General features: G+C 37.6%; 1 long non-coding RNA gene across 2 annotated transcripts in view; it reads right to left on the bottom strand.

Moving 5' to 3' along the window:
* The window catches only part of LOC136297050 (uncharacterized), a 50,602-nt gene extending 35,570 nt beyond the window's left edge, over positions 1-15,032 (bottom strand). For both annotated transcript variants that reach the window (XR_010723073.1, XR_010723072.1), the window contains exon 1: positions 14,883-15,032. This is a non-coding gene — a long non-coding RNA (uncharacterized lncRNA). The remainder of the gene's footprint in view (positions 1-14,882) is intronic.
* Positions 15,033-16,974: the final 1,942 nt, after the last annotated feature.

Here is a 16,974-nt window from a genome sequence, read left to right as displayed (position 1 = left end):
AGACAAGAACATCATTTCTACTCATAAGATTGATTTGTCACAACAAAATCAAAATATTTGAAGCAAAAGATTTCTGACAAGTAAAAATGCAGCATCAATTTAAGCAGCACATTATACATCTCAAAAGTGAAAGTGCATTGATCTGACTAGTTACAAATTTATGTACCAGATAAAGTCTGCACTGAGATTTAACTACTCCAGAACCCAAACACATTCACAGTTTAAGTGTGGATTCAACTGTTGAGTATCTTGGCCTTGAAGAAGGAATTAAATTTTTGTGAAAGTAGGCTGCCCTGAATGAAAGCAAAAATTCCTCCAGCGTATTCTTCACCCTTCAGCAAGGGGTGCTTGCTGAGGCCCAGATTAAGTGCAACAGTTAAACATCATAATAAAGATTTATTACTACCTTTGCCAAATTTATTTCTAGATCAAAACTTAGACTAAAAAAGTTACTCTGATGAGTCTGAGACTTCTGTTCCTGCTATCCTCCAGTTCACAAGGGCTTATGGTATTTTATGCCACAAGCTAGGACCCAAGCTGAAAAGGTAGCTCTCTAAATAAATAATTCCATCAGCAAATTACTGAAATCAAACAATTCTCTCAATAGGTTTGATTTGCACAGAAACACAAAGTTTTTGATGGGTAAGGGATTCATTTTTGTTCTGTGCCACCCTCTCTTTCTCTGAGGACAAGGAGTTCACTCTCACCAGAGAAACCCAGCAGAGGATGCCTCCTAGCACAATCCCATTTCCTTTATCTCCTGGAACTCTCCACTCCTACATGGAAAACAGGAGTGAGGAACTCCTGCCTGGCTTAGAAGAGCCCATGAAGTACAGACTGACCAGCTGCCTCTTCCCCTCTGCCATCTCCCTCAGCTGCTCCCCATCACCCCAAAGGCAGCTCCTCCCCAGAAGGGTTTTCCCCCTTTCGGGGCACATCCCAGTTCTACTGAACACATCCCTGGTTTTAGGGGTCACGCCAAAGCAGACCACGTTGGGTGATGGGCCTGCCAATACCTTCTCCTACAGCAAGTCTGTCTTTCTGTTCTGATTTATAGTTTCTATCTTGTCACATGAAAATCAGAATTTCCAAATAGCAATGTGAACTGGGCAGGTTGCCTTTTTTAAGTCTGGAAACAAAAGCGAAGAAAGATAGCACTGAAATTGTACAAGCTCAGTATGAGAAGACAAGCAAAAACACTGAAAACAAAGCAACCATTAAATAAAATAGAGAGGGTTATACAAAAAATATGTATGTATACTATGAAAACTCATTTTGTGATGTAAACTTGCAAGATTATATTTTATATCTAATATTCCAGAATTAGAAAGCATAGCTTGTATAAACAAACTTTTTTAGCACGTAGAAACTCTAGGATAAGTTTTAAAAACCCAATGGACCATACAGGCACCTGGATGATAATCACTATAAGTAATTTCCTGTCATTTGATTTTTTTTTTTCCACCAGCAAATAACCCTTTAACAATTAAAGGCCCAGCAGTGTTCAGGGAGCAACAGGAAATAGAGTAAGGAAATATATTGACTACATGCAAAATGCAACTGGCATTGCCAGAATTTACTGACCGGCACCCAGGTCTAACTTAATTTTCAGGTCTTCTCACTATCCACAGGGAAGAATTGTAACACACCACCTTGTTAAAAGTAAGAAAAATGCATTCTGTTCTGCATCTGGATGTTCAGGAGTTGGTTTCACTTGCTTCTTGTCAGTTTATGACCCTTAGGTTTTCCCTGCAGGTATGATTTCAATCGCATTCCCAAAGTAAGCCACTTGACAAGGGTTTTTGAATTTCAACAGCTATAAAAAAAATAACTCCTAGTGTTTGCAGAAACAGAACATTTTCATTTTAAATGACCTTCTCATTTCTGATGTTTTCACCCTGAGCAGATTGCCTTAGGAATCAAAGGATACAAACGTCCATTCAAATATCTCTCTTTATTTTATATTTTGGGCTTGGTCTGACACAAAGTTTTTGGCATGCCAAGAAACACAAATTTTCATATTATTTCTAGCTTTAAAAAAAAATCCAGAAATAACAAGAAAAAAGATTCAAAATTCACTGCAAGCCATCTGCATGGAATACTTCCACAGCAAAGGCAGGAGTGCACAGCATGTCAAATAATGTTAACATAGTAGCATCTGATCACAAATAAAATTAAGGTGGTCTGAAACCAGCACCAAATTTGCACGGTATTCTGCAGTAACACGTGGGTTCCCATTCACTCTGCAGAACTATCTTCCAGTGTGAGGGGTGCTGTGAAAGAACAGGAATTGTTTCAGATCCCAGGTGTACAAATTCTTTCTCATGCTGAAGGATTGGAGAAAATTGTTCTAAGAACTAATTTTTGTTGAAATCCCACTAGGTGACATTTATGGAGTCATTCTAGCCACATTCTAGGAGTGTTCCTATAACATCTGGACAATTTAAAGTAGATCATTATAACAGGCTTTGTTTTTCTTTCTGAATTGTAGGGTTACTATGCAGCCTTACACGTGCACTGCCTGAAGGTGACCCTGAGGCTCACTGGCAATAGATGAACGGCCCTTAATTCTCACGGGTGTGTTTTAGGAGCACAGCAGGAACACAGCATGTGTGGAATACCTCCGTAATTACTTAATGAGTCTGACAATGATTTCTCCGGGGAATGCAGCACATGCTCTTGTAAGCACCCTTAAAAAAACAAATCCTATTCTTACAGATGCACTGCACTTCTCTGAAATCCCCCATTTCCTAGGCTGCCTCATGGGAAGAGTTCACTTTCTACTCTGCATTCCCTCCTGATCAGGTTCTCGAAGTACCAGGCAGCATTTCCAAGATCTCACTGGGACCTACCCTCTATCTCAAAGATCGCTTCACTAAAGACATTTTCACTTTAGGTTGGGTTGTTTTTTTGGGGTTGGTCTTTTGGGTTTTTTGGGGGATCTGTGCTGAAAATTTTTTGGGGCAAATACTCTTATTTAATCATATATAATTCTAAAAATCTTGCTAAGAGTAAGATACAAAATGAACACAAAATAAAATTTAGGTCTGAAAGAAAAATCACTCTATAGAAATGCAAAGAGAAATAAAAGGAACCGTTCTCTTCCCAGACATTTTTTCCAAATTTGCATTCATTGAATAAATACTAACCAACTCATAAGTTTGGTGGACTCATAGTCCACATCAGCTTTGGGTACTGAATGGGGGGGGAGGAACTGGGAACCCAGGAACTGGGTGTTGTTTGGAAGAAAGGAGTAGGGGTATTTGCCTACTTTTATTGAATATCACATGAGAATTACAAAGCAAATTTGCAGGAAACGCCCAGTTAATCTACCAACCTAAATTACTGATCTTGAGTTTTTGCAAAAACTGAATTCTGGAAAGCCTTGCTTTATCTGCCAAAATATTTATTTCAAGATTAAATCTCTGAACTTCTTAGCCAAGAACAATTACATTCCTCTTAAATTCAGAATTATTGGTTATAAGAATGTGAAATCAGGCAAAGCCAACTAGCCTTTATAGAAAAGTCTCACTGACCTCACTAATTCAACCAAGTCTCCTACTGATGCTATTTTTGACAAAGAAGTATATTCTACTCTGATGCCCACCGATCTGGTTCCTCAGCATGAAAACACTTCCAAAGAGCCCAGTTCACAACAGCCACTCTGTCACAGGAAGATTCCACCCACATTTTGTGAAATAGAAAGATAACAAGTTTGGAATATGACAACTCAAACCCACTTTAATAAGTGCAAATGCAGGGTACAAAACCACTGTCCAAGGCAGATGTCATGCTATGTGTTGCACCCAGAGAACATCCAGATTTTACACAGAACACTAAGAAATGAATGAAAAAGAAAAGATCTACACCGACTGCAAAGGAATTTGGTCACAATGGGATTCCTAATGCAGAACTGTGTCCCCTTTACTCAAATGAAGAATTAAAGTGTTTTCAAGCTAACTTGCCTATAATGAAAAAAGAATTTCAGGGAGCAAATTAGTAGGGATAAATGTTCTACACTTCCAGCTTCTTTTAGCTGAAATGTTTACTACTGTGTGTGATTAATGGCAATCTGTCACCATCATTGTCTCTCAGAAGAGAAGGCCAATGTGCAGCATTTCTACCAGCATATATTAGTTTGCCAGAAGAAAACTGCATCTAAAGCCGGCCTTACACCTTACAGAGCCCAAAGTGCCAAATACTTGAGCAACTGTCACAGAGATCCCAGAAGAAAAGCTGGCTGGCCAAGTGGAAAGTATTAGCCTAAAGCAAAACATTTCCTGGAAAACATATCTAAAAAAGAATTTCCCTCATTTTTCTTATCAAGAATCATGAGGAAAGCAGAGCAGAAAAAAGGCAGACGGAAAACTTCTCTGAAATGGACAGGAAGTACATTAAAGTCCCAGTCTTGATGAGACTGTACTTAGAGGTGTTTTAGTGGATGTGTCAAAACAATTTATTTTAATAAGATTTTTTAAAATGTAGACTATCTCAAAATTTTGCAAAAAATTTCCAAACGCTCTTATTACCCTGTTTCTCTCTCCAGCGTGTACATGGACAACCTCAGGACATGGAGGTTTTTCCTGCTTTATGCACAAATATGCCAGATTACCTGTTGTTCAATAAAGTGGAAATATACTCTGAAAGCACAAGCTTCATTTTGATATGATCATTATGAACAGTAGATTAAGGTCAATAATCATGCAACATGCAAGGGGGTTTAAGAAGAATATAATACTGTGAGATATTCAGATTGGTGGCATAGTGCTCCTCACATTCAATCACTTACACTAAATTTCAGTAAGATTTTAGTATGAACAATAAGGCCTTATAAGATGCAGTTTAACAGCACAACTTGTCAGATACAATCCCAGTAAACAGAATTCGGACACATGCAGCACATTTCTGGAGAATCAATTATCTGACACAGCCCATAGTCACTTTTTTTAAATCTAAATACAATTAAGCACAAAGGCATTTAAAGTTTCTGAGTCTTTGGCAGCTTGAATTCTGGGTGTAAAGCAGAATATGAAGAGAATAAGGAACACAGTAGGTATGCCTTGTTGGTTTCCTTGAATCTAAATAAGGTACACAGATTTCAGAAACACAAATAAATAAAATGAAGAATCATTTTCACTATTTATTCATCTGTGGAGATTTCCTTAGTAATATTTAAGATTCATGCCATTTAAATATGAATGGCAAGGAAGTGGGATGTGGCAAGAAGCAGAGCTCTTACTGTTACACTTTAAGATCTGTTTAAAAATTAAGCTGTTTTGCTCCTGAATAGATTCAACAGGTGGGAGTCTCCAAAGATTTTTCTCGTCACAGCACAAGAAAAACATTGAAACAGTTTGTAGTGCTTCATATGCTCTCCAAATATGCATAAGTTGTCTCTGCTTTTCACCAGATTCAATGAAAATCTTGAAAAATATGTATCCAGAATTTGCTCTTCAGCCTTTTTGTTGTTTTCACCAGTTATCAATAGAAACGGCTAAAACTTTTCTAAGTGTTATGTATTGCACCCTGTAAATGCCCTTTCACAGCTTCAGGAATTTTTTTCTCCATCTAGGCTCTTACTGTGGGACAGAGATCAGGAAAAGACACTCAGACTCACGGTCTGTTAGTAACAGTGCAGTGGCAGAACTAATCAGTCTTGTTCTAATAACCTCATTCTGGCAACTGAAGTATATCAATACATTCCAAACCATTTACAGCCCTTTCCACTTGGATGTCTTATATGAATTTCCCTCCTGAGAAGCATGCAAACTCTTAATTTCATCTCCACATTGTATAACACGTGCAAAAGCAAACTGTATCTCCTTCAGGAGCTGCGGTCTTTTATCCCTTAGGTGATCTTCCCAAGAAATCCTATACAGCAATTACCTGAATTTGTGGAAGTCTGTTTCTCTGAAAGGTTCTATTCTGTTTTTCCTATACATTCTTTTCCTTTAAAAAGCTATTTTATGGCTCTTTTTTTTTTTATCTTGTGTTTTCAACTTGGTTTCTTTGTTCCCCCATAAAGCAGAAGCCAATCTAAACCATCTGCTACAACATTTCACAGCTTCTGAAGACAATTGCCCAGCCCATTTCAGGACCTTTTTGTACTGGTAGTAATGGTAGAATCTTACTATTGTGTCCATTTTTGCACATATTATTAATAACTAATATATAATTGTAAATGATCATTGAAATTAAATATAAAATATAATTATTTGTAGTCTAATATACAGCATGTATAATTTTGTGATTTGTAATATACTTAACATTACTATTAAAAAATATGCTCCTACAATGAGTGAATTCATACAAATGGTTATTAAAGCCACACAGAAAACATTCTTTAGAGTGTCTTCCTTGATCAACCACACACACAGTGCTCTCTCCTCTGGGCAAGAACCTCAGAAAAAGTATCCAGAATACCAGAACATAATACACTCAGCCAAATTTCTATTAAATCAATCTTTCTTCAGAGAAAGAATTAGAACATTCTATTAAGACTCTAGGATAAAATTATTCCTCTCCAAAAACTGATGAACATTAAAAGTATAAATTCATGCTTCACAACAAAATCTTTGCAATTTTGGAAATGTTTCAAGTACTCTTCTATATAATAATTTCATCAATTATTGTTATTTAAGACATTTATTTTCCTCTGTGATCTTTTTCTAAAGTTATTACTTGCAGACTATGACCAAAACATGCTGTAATAAATACTGAAATTTTTATTTTACTTCTTTCCAGACAGGGAATTCAAGGAGATTAATTATGTATGCATTATTTTAAATTCAGAACAACTCTATGGCTTCTCTGTATGCAGCTTCAAATACAGCTAGAGATTAGCAGAAATGAGATGGATCTAGTCAAGTCAGTACGAGCCCTAATACCACTGAGCATGAGGTGAAGTGTAAGAGGTTCTTTTTACTTGCTACAGAAAACAAGTTTTGCTGATAATGTAGTAGAAGCTTCCTATAATGTTTGTGGAAGAGAAATCATCAGAACATCAAGATAATTTTAAAACACTGCATTAAGTCTCCTGCTCAGGGAAACCCTTAAAATTCGGATTTGGCATAAAGATGCATCAATTGCTCTTGTCACTCCTAGAAGCAATAAGAACAGAATCCCAAATAATCCAGATATTTCTGCTAGCAATAACCACTTTTCAAGTAGGAAAAAAAAAATTCTCTGTAATAAAACTAACATGTCAATTAATAGAAAGTATTCTGACAGCAGCCTTAGCAATACTGCTCAATATTAATGCTGATTTGCATCTTACAGCTATTTAAATATTACTCAAAATCTGTCCTGCTCTGCAGGTGGGAGATTGGTTTTCCTAAAAACACTATTTTTTCATTACTTGAAACACTGCAGGGGAGTGGAAATCATGGTTCAAAAATCCAGAGATTTTTTAAATTATAGCAAAAATTGACATTATCAACATAGCCTCTAGTGACCATTCAATCTCTCATTCTAAAATTTTCCTCTTGAACATATCAGCCAGTTTACCCTGCCTTCAGAACCCTGATTTAGGCTATCAGCGCACTATGACTACTTTTCTAGAAAAATTTCATCTCTTTAACTTCCACTATTCTAAAACTTCTTTAAAAACCTCTGGAATTTGTTTATTTTTTTCACTGTTTAATAGTTCCATTAATTATTTCCTGGTAACTTTATTGCACTTTATGAGCCGTTGGAGAAGAGATCTTTCTGTGCTTGTGATTTGCTGTTTAGTCATATAAATGGCAAATTTTATTCTCCAATTGAATAATGTTGCCCTAAAGTTAGGAACTCTAGACAACAAAAATATGAAGCTAATATTTATTTAATATTTTAAAATAATTTCCTCTCTCCTCATATACCTAGCTCTGCACATTGATCTAATGTATAAGTACTATTATTTGTACTAACAGAGAGATGTTCCTTTCATTAAAGGAAATGCAACACAAACATAAAGCAAAATACATAGGGTGGTACAGGAAGGGTGTGTTTAAAGGGCACTTAATAAACACCCAAACACTGAGTTTTCCTGGAGAAAACTTGAAGCAAGATAATGTTACAGCTGTTGAGTTTGCTGTATCTTGCTGAAAATGGAAGAGTTTTCTGTGCTGTCAATGAGGAAAGTAGAGGACAGTAGAACCAAGGATCCACATTCAGCAGAGTCCTCTGGACCTGTCTGTTCAGCACCTCAAAACAATTAATCTTCATTTAGAGTCAAACCTTCACTCTGCAGTGAAAATGCCTCCAGGAGAGCTGTAAAACATTTTTTGCAGCCATTCCCATCAGCTGAGAAAAGACCCCTCAAACCCTCCCGCAGAAACATCCTCAGCGAGACAAGTAAAACAAGCAACAAATAAAGAGTGACGATGCTATTTGGGGCAAAAAGCTCATTCTCTGACACCATTATGGCGAAGTATTTGGTTTGTTTGTTTAAAAGCAACACAGTTTTTTTTTTCCTCTTCCCTGAGGAACAGAAGCACATAAACCTTGGAGTCAAACAGAATACAAACCCACCTGAACATCCCTCTCTTCTCCAAGTATGGCAAGTTCTAGCAGAAGGGAACCAGACTTGAAGACAGCCATGGAGGAAACCACAAAGGATCAGAGACAAGTCCAGCAAAGAGTGGAGCCAGGTTAGCTGGACAGGATGAATTAACCCCATTGAGGAGAGCTTCTGCTTCCAACTTCTACTGAACTAACCCAGAGATATTTCCCCACGCTGGAAAAAAACTCTGCCCTCAGAGCAAAACTTGCTGTTTTCTGGAATGGGCTCATGGCTGAAGAGTTGCAGAGCCTGTCCTGTCTACAGTGAGTAAATGCTTTTGCAGAGAATACTGTTCTTGGAAAACATTTGGCTTAACATCTCCCAGGCAGAATGAGCACAATCTCAGAGGATGAGCCTCTGTTTTTGGGAGCTAATATTCAGAGATACAGGAAAATTCTATCACGCTGCTGTGGTGTTCCCAACATTAACTGTAAGCAAAACAATTTAATCCAAATCTTCTTGTGACCAACCATCCTCTTTGACCCTCTACAAAGTTACATCAAAGTTGTCTTTTGACAAATGATCACAAAGCTTCTATTTTTTCCAACATTATAAAAAAAATCTACCAGAAGTTGTCCTGGAGCAGAGATGCAGAGTTTGGAGCTTCCCTAGATGAGCAATAAAAACACTGTAGAGTCAGCCACAATGCCACGGCCATTCACACAGTCTAGAAAAGCCATACAGAAGAAAACAATATACAGAACTTGAGAAAAGCACAAATATCTCTGCAGTTACTAAAAACAGTGACCCTGAGGTGCTCAGGGCTTTTCAGGGAACCTGCAGCAAGCTCCAAAAGAACACTAGTAGGACTTTAAATGCCAAGACGACAAATTACATTGGAATTAAACTGAAAGAGTTCCCATTTAAACAGAAAAGGCAAAAAGGAAAATTATAATGCACCACAATAAAAATGAATTATAAACAATTCTTCCCAGCTTCCTGTTCATGTTGGCACATCTTTTATTCTAGAATTGATTTTCCTAATCTTATAAATTTTCTGAGCTGCCAAAAGTCTATCCAACCTCAGAACAGGTCCTTCAGACGCCTCTAAGGCCAGGTTGGCTGGTCCCAATTTGGGCCATCTCACTTGTTACCACTGTAGTCTTCGAAACCTCCTTTGCAGGCAGGCTCAGTTCTACCCAATTTTCTCAGAGAAACTTGATGTTATTGCAAGCAGAAAAAATTAAAAGATCAGATAATCAAATAGTGCTCATAAGAGACAGAAACGGAAAAAGGAAAAGATGAAATGGAAGAAACCACTTTGTGAGTTTTTTATTTATCTCCTCAAACTCAGAACAAACTGCTTTGCCTTCAGAATACTGCATAATTCAAGCACACACTCCCACACGGGAATTCTTAGTCAGTAGACAGAGTAAAAAATTGTGCTTTTCAAAGAGAAGGTACAACATCTTAGTTTCTAGAAGAGTTCCATAGAAAAATAAACAACTATTTTAAAGTTCTAGCAGAGATTTTTTTAAAGAAAAGGTATTCCAAATATTATTTTTTAGAGAAAATATCTCTCTATCATCTCCTCCTTTCTAAAAGGATCATTTAAATATTAGTAAACATTAGAACATCTAAATACTAGTAAAGGATAGAGGAAAAAAAAAAAAACCCTGAAATAGCTCACCTGATGACATCTCAAAGGAAAACTTATCTAATAATGAATAGAGACCATGAAAAAATCCTTTTTATTTTAACATTCCTCCAACTTCTTTCTAAAAGGAGGAGAGAGAGTAAAGAAAAAAAAAAAAGACAAAACCAAAATTGCTTTTGCACCATCCTGAAAGTAAAAGAAATTAGTACATACAGTGGAATTAATGTTAATATGCAAAGCTGCAGAATCTGGCTCACTACAGTTTGTGATTCCTGCTACAGCTTTACAAAACAGTATGTCCAGCAAGATACTGAAAACCTTTTGGACCAAACTGCAAGTGTAAAAAGCAAATCAGCAGAAAGTTTCTCATGTACAATCCTGCATTCTGACTTGTCACTCCTACCACAAGAAGTGCCACTGTCCAAGAACCGTAAAATCTCTTCCGACACTGGTTATAATAATTTGAGAGTTGGCAATTTAAATCTGGCATATAAGATCTGTCAAAATAATTACAGTCTTTTGGAAAAGGTTTTCCTGTGCTGTCTGGATTTCTTTGTGTAAGGTTGTCCCCTTGTCATTTGCAACCACATCCATAACATTTTAATGGCAATTGCCAGACCTTCCTCTCTGCTACTGAACTGTCTTGAATAATTTTGACATATTTTATTCCCAAGACTAAGCCTGATGAGCAGTTTGGACTGACAAACCATACCAAACAGCCATATATGCAATTACCAAAAGCAGCTCAATTTTAACTATTAAAACCACTAAAATGTTTCAAATTCGGAAGCTTAAATAGTAAGTTTCAGGACACCCACTATATCTCTGAAGAAAAATATTACAATTTAAAAAAAAAAACACACAACCATGAACAGTTATCCTCTGGCAAAGACTTTTTAAGCACTTTCCAGTTCTCTGCCATACTATTGTTACATGGTTCTCTTCCTGCTACATTTTTGAGTTTTAGACTAAAAATGAGGTACAATAATGCATTATGAGAACAGACATCAGTTTTTGCTTGCATTTATAGATCATGTAAAAACTACTAAATAAGGATAGAGAAAAATCACTAAAGTAGCTCAGCTGGTGCCATCTCAATCAATTAAAACCTACCTAGTAAGGAATACATGCAATTTGAAGAAAAAGAAGAAAAAAAAAAAAAAAACACAGTTTTCCTTTTTACTGTACTTCAGACTACAAACACAGTATAACTGCATTCCAAATGAATTACAAGATACCAGGAGCTGAGTCTTCCCTGTGGTCAGCAAACCTGACTTCAAAGGTTGGATAGATTTTTCATAAAAACACAATTTAATTCTGATTTAGCATCAGTCTCTCTCAATTTTCAATTCATGAAACCAGAAAATCTGAGAAAACTTTGCCCTAAAAACACTGAAGTGCACTATTCCTGAAACAGAAGGTCCTGGGGTGATGCGACAGTAATGACCATTTGCTTGCAGGGCCAGCGAAGCGCAGCAGACCCCGAGAGCGGGCAGGGCTCCACTCACACTCCCTGGTCAGAGGGCCGGGCATGACCAGGCTCAGCCCTGCAGGGAGCTCCAGCCCAACCTCACCACAGGCTCACTGGGAGGTAGAGCAGGGTCCAGGACAGCCTCGGTCACTCCACGCCTTGAGGACTTAATTCAACATGCTCAGGACACACTCCGGGGCAAAGCGGTTATGGGAAACCCTTCTGAGCTGCGAGCCACAGTCTCTACTGTTCACGAATGTAACTGGCCCAGCGCTGTCACCCAGCGAAGGGAATGGCTGACTTCTCATCTTACAGGGATTTTATTTCAGAAGGAAGTGTTCTACCAGCTCCTGTTGCCAATTACTTCCCAAGCAATAGGAAAATCCGAAGACAAAGCACGGTGCGGCTGCAAGCAGCTGCAGCATTAACGCCTGGTGGATGCGGAGCCCGTCCCTGCGGGCACCAGCCATTACCTGTGTCTGGAGCTGCGCAAAGGCTGCGCGGCTGGACACCGTCCTGAGCCCGCCGCAGGCACAACACCCACAGACTGCCCTGAGCACAGGACGTCTCTAATCAGCGTTTTGTCAGAAACCAGCGGTGCATCAGGCATGGAAATCAATAACGGCTTCCTCTGTTGCACACGTCTTTCCTGTGTTTGTATTTTAAGTTAAATAGAGCTTTATCTAAACCTCTGTCTGTGACTATGTTTTGGTACGCACCACATCGCTTGAGGATCTAGCTCTTGCATTTCTGTGGGGTGACGTATACACTTCTACATCCTAAATGTTTTGGTTATAAAAAGGCAAGGAGGAAAGGCTGTTTGAACAAAAAAGTTTACAGTAATCAAACAGTTATTTGCATTTTTCTTGAACCACTGAAGAACAAGTTGAACTTAATTATCTCTTTCCAAAGGAAGTCTTCAAATAATTTTAATTAATTAGAAATTGTTTAACAAGATCTTTGCTTAAACTTCTGCTTCTTGGGGTCTGAATCTAAACAGAGAAAGACTACTGGAATGCCACCAGGAAGAATTTCTGAGCCCACTCCTCTTGGCCATTATGCTGAACTGGCAGAATAAAAAGGTTTTCTCTTCCTATCCTCTCATTTCAATAGGGATCAATTTGCATTTAGCTCATAAGTCTATGAAAGGCAGATTGTACAAAAGACTGCCTAAGAATAAAAGCTTCTAAAGCATTTTTAAATTTAAAACTACACCCAAAAAAAAGTATTTATCTTAAGCTCAAAGACATGTAATCTTTGTTTCTATTAATCACTCCCACAAAAGCACTGGATTTTTTTATTTCTCTGGTCTGTGATCATTTCCAGCTAGCAGATTTCAGTTAAAATGGAAAAGGAGTTTCTCCCCAGATTATTTTCTTAGAAACTCCTGAAGTGTGTCTTCCACAGGTCAAGTTTCAAAGGCCTGAACATTGACCCAAGAGACAGAAAGCAATGCAAAGATTAATCTGAAGCACACACAGTTCCAGAAGATGTCTTTTTGGTCAAGAATTTTAAAAATAACCAAGAATCAATTACTAGCAAGAAGGCATTTCTAACAATTGACTATAGAAGAGGAACAGGTCTTTTGTATAAGATGAAAATGATACTCCCACAAAATATATGCCTTCTGTGTCTGGACAGCATCTTGTTTATGCACTAAACAAAATGAAAATAAAAAAGAAATTAACAGCAAGGCTCCACGTACATTCCATTCACTTTATCTTCTTTGTACGCATACTTAAATACGAAAGCCAATGGAATATCAGCAGCAAATAATCCATTATTGGTTTGAGGTCTTATTCACGGGATTAACATCCACTGGCACAAGATTTACATCCGCATTATAAAAATATTTTGAATTCTCAACATGCATACATACATCAAAAATAATGACAGCAATTTGCAGTATCTAACCCATAAAAACACACGTTCATTTTATTCTACATTATGTTTGCAATGCATGTTCCATTATAACGCTTTGAACATCTTAATAGACTAACCCTGATGGCCAGAGAAAGCTGGAGTAAAGCAATAAATGCTCCATAGACTCTCACCAAAAGGATACAGATCATCAACATTTATGATACAGGTACACAGGAGGGTAGAAGATTGAAAGCTGAAATATCTGAGAAAATCAAACTGAGATAGAGAGGTAGGGTTCAGGTAAGAAAGTGTTCAGGTGAAACAACAATGAGATTCTTTGGGTGTTTTTTGCATAATAAAACCTCTCAGACAATAAGAGCATATCACCATCCTTCCTATTTGAACACTGACACTTGGAATAATTCCCACTGCAACGCATTAAAAATGTCTGATCGGGAACTTTTTTGTGCCAGAGGGAAAAGAGATGAGAACTTTCCAGCTTGAATATGTACTTTCAAACTGATGGGCATGCTCTTAGTTTAATGTTAAAGGCTAAAATAACACTAAATTCCTCTTCAATTTTCTATATGTGAAGTATTTATGTGGATCAGCTGAGAAAATACTGTTCTTGCTTTATGAAACACTGAGCTCTGTATGTACCCTCCCCAGGCAGGATTACAGAGGATTTAACACATGTTCCCAGTGCTTTTTAAAGTTTAAATATCTTTTCTCAATTTGGAGCTTCAGTATAGCAATTATACACATTTACACACAATTTTTGTAATGAAACTTGATGCCTGTGTCCCTGTCCTACTGAGATGTGTAGTATAATTAGGAATCTTTCTATTGCCCATTTGATTGATAAAGAAAGAGCTAAACTTTTCACAACAATGAGATTAAAAAGGGCTTCATGTCCTTCAATTTTATATTGTGTCATAAAACTTCAGTGCATTTTCTGATTATGAAGTAGATATAAAGTAGGCTGGCAGTCTCCCATGACACTCATTACAGAGCTATAAATACCATTCCCTTTCATTTACAGAACTTGAATAAAAACGTAAAGTTTCTGCTGCTATAGAAAAGAAATGTATTTTAACATCTCATGCTTAACATTACAGAATTATATCTGAGAAACTACTAAATATTTGAAGGAAATCCTAAAAAAGTCTGAAATGCTCTCCAAAACAAGAACATTCATACATTTAAAAAATGAAATTATTTAGATACACATCTACTGAATCGTCAGATACTACAGTCATTTTTTTCTGCTGAAATTTGGTATTTTGCTACCAAATTTGAGCATGAAAACATTTTCAAAGTGAGCACAAAAGGAGCGTTCACAAGGCTTAAGGGAAGTCACATCAAAAGTTCAGCACGTGCAGGTTCTTGCAGACAGACACGGTTCTTACCCCGCTCAGCAAGACCCAGCGCCGGAGAGCGTGCAGACCTTCTTTGTGTGCAGAACAAAATCAGCAACTATCCCAAACGCTGCCAAAGCCACACTAACACGTTCACAGCTCTTTACACTCATGGCACTTTAGCATCACTTTAAACAGACTGTTTTCACCTGTGCCTCGTTGTGTTTGCACCTGCAGGGGAGACACAGGTGAGACCTATTAACGAAGTGAAAGAGTGAACTCATGACTGAACAAAAGGATCTGAATCACTGGTAGGACACAGGGCAGGAACACACACACACCCCCCTCCGGTTTCGTTGTATCCTGAATTTTAGTTGCCACATTGTTCCTTAATCTGTGATTTTATCACCAGTATTGCTATCGTCTTGAATGTGAGTCTATAAGAAACCTTTCATTCACTACTAGTATCTATCTTTATGTAAAAAGCCACACAGGTCAGATGAAAGTTCTATATACAACAACAGTTGATCAAAGTAAATTACTGCGATTTGAAACAAAAATCCATCTATTGCAAGATTCCCAAACCGAGATTTCTGGAAGTAGCCATATTATACTTGACACTCCAATCACAAAACCCTTCTGTTTCCCATCTCAGGTTTTCTGTCTCTGGTTATAATTTGGAAGGACATTTAAAATTTGGCAAGCTTCAGCTCTAATATAAATATGCAAATAATAGGTCCAGCAGTTTGTCACTGTCGGCAGATTCAGAGTCCTTCTAGCTCAGACAGGTGAACTGCGCTGAAATACAATCTCCCTCTGCCACACTGATAGATTTTCATCAGATTTCATCTCCAAGAGCATCGTTGTCATTTCCAGTTAAGTTTCAATTTCATTTCTCAACTTGACACTGTGGAAACAACATTTTGGGGGAAGGGGTGGGGGGGGTGATATCACGAAGACCAAATTAACAGTGATTGGTTTGCCTGTTGGTGATTATTCTGCTTTGTCTGTTAAATAAACAGATCTAAATAAATGTATATATATTCTCAAAAATCAGTTTGAAATAGAAGTTAAATATCTTCAAAATTTTTATATTAAACCTATTCATACAAACAGTGAAGAGATTTTGTAACAGGAGAGTCAGAGAGACTTATCAACTGATTCACATCTTGTTTAGACAAATACATATAAAATAAAGAAGCTTTAAAGGAAACAGTGTGAATCTACATCCAAAAGGTATCTAGGCAACAGAAGCAAAACCTGAAATACTCAAAACCCTCAGAAACCTCCAGAGGTACCTGAAGTTCATACATGAGTAACTTTTCCACGTGGAAATTCTGCATTACACAATTCTGCAGAATGTTTCCAGGCTGGGCAGAGTGGTGCAGACCTTCAATCTCAGCCATCCTCTGAGTGAGTAGAATTGTGTCTCTCACAGTGCCAACCCAGAGGCAATGCAGAGGAGCTGGATATTTCAGGGCCAATAATTAGAAAATGTGTTCAGAAAAGTAATGGGCTGATACCATTTTCAGGACACTTCTCTCTCAAAAAATAAAAACTCAGGCCTGCCCCACTGTGTGGAATTGCTCCCTAGCCTTAAGGATCAGGCAGTCCTTCCTGCACCCTAACAAACATTCTTAAATTCCCTCGCCCCTCGCTGCCATCATGACACACACAAGGTTGCTGACAGGCTACTTTACCCTCTATTCAGCCGTAAATTATCTCTCTCCACTTTCAAACCTGAATCCTGTAACCCACTAGAACTTGTGGTGCCTGTAATCAGCATTGTGAGCATGCAGGGTTTACATTAGATAGAAATAATGCCTAATACTGACTTCAGAAAAACCCTGATACTCTCTACTCCAAGGGATTTAAGGTAATTCTCTCTAATCAGTCTAGTCCTTTAAATTATAGGTTATACACTATAAATTATACACTCAGTAAACTACTCAGAAAGCATATTTCCCAATTATTAAGCTTAATCCTCAGAAGACAAATGTGTTAATGTACCTGGTAAATAACTAATATGAATAAGCCATATGAAAGACATTGTAATGGGCCAAATAAATAAAAGGCTAGTTATTCTGTTCTTCAAAAACTCTGAAAAACAGTCCCTATATCCTACTGAGCAAACGACTAGGGA

Source organism: Chamaea fasciata, unplaced genomic scaffold (genome assembly GCF_029207755.1).
Source record: "Chamaea fasciata isolate MVZ Bird 193981 ecotype frontalis unplaced genomic scaffold, bChaFas1.0.hap1 SCAF_14, whole genome shotgun sequence".
Taxonomy (NCBI): domain Eukaryota; kingdom Metazoa; phylum Chordata; class Aves; order Passeriformes; family Sylviidae; genus Chamaea; species Chamaea fasciata.
The sequence above is the reverse complement of the archived record's forward strand: the minus strand, read 5'-3'. Positions and strand labels throughout refer to the sequence as shown.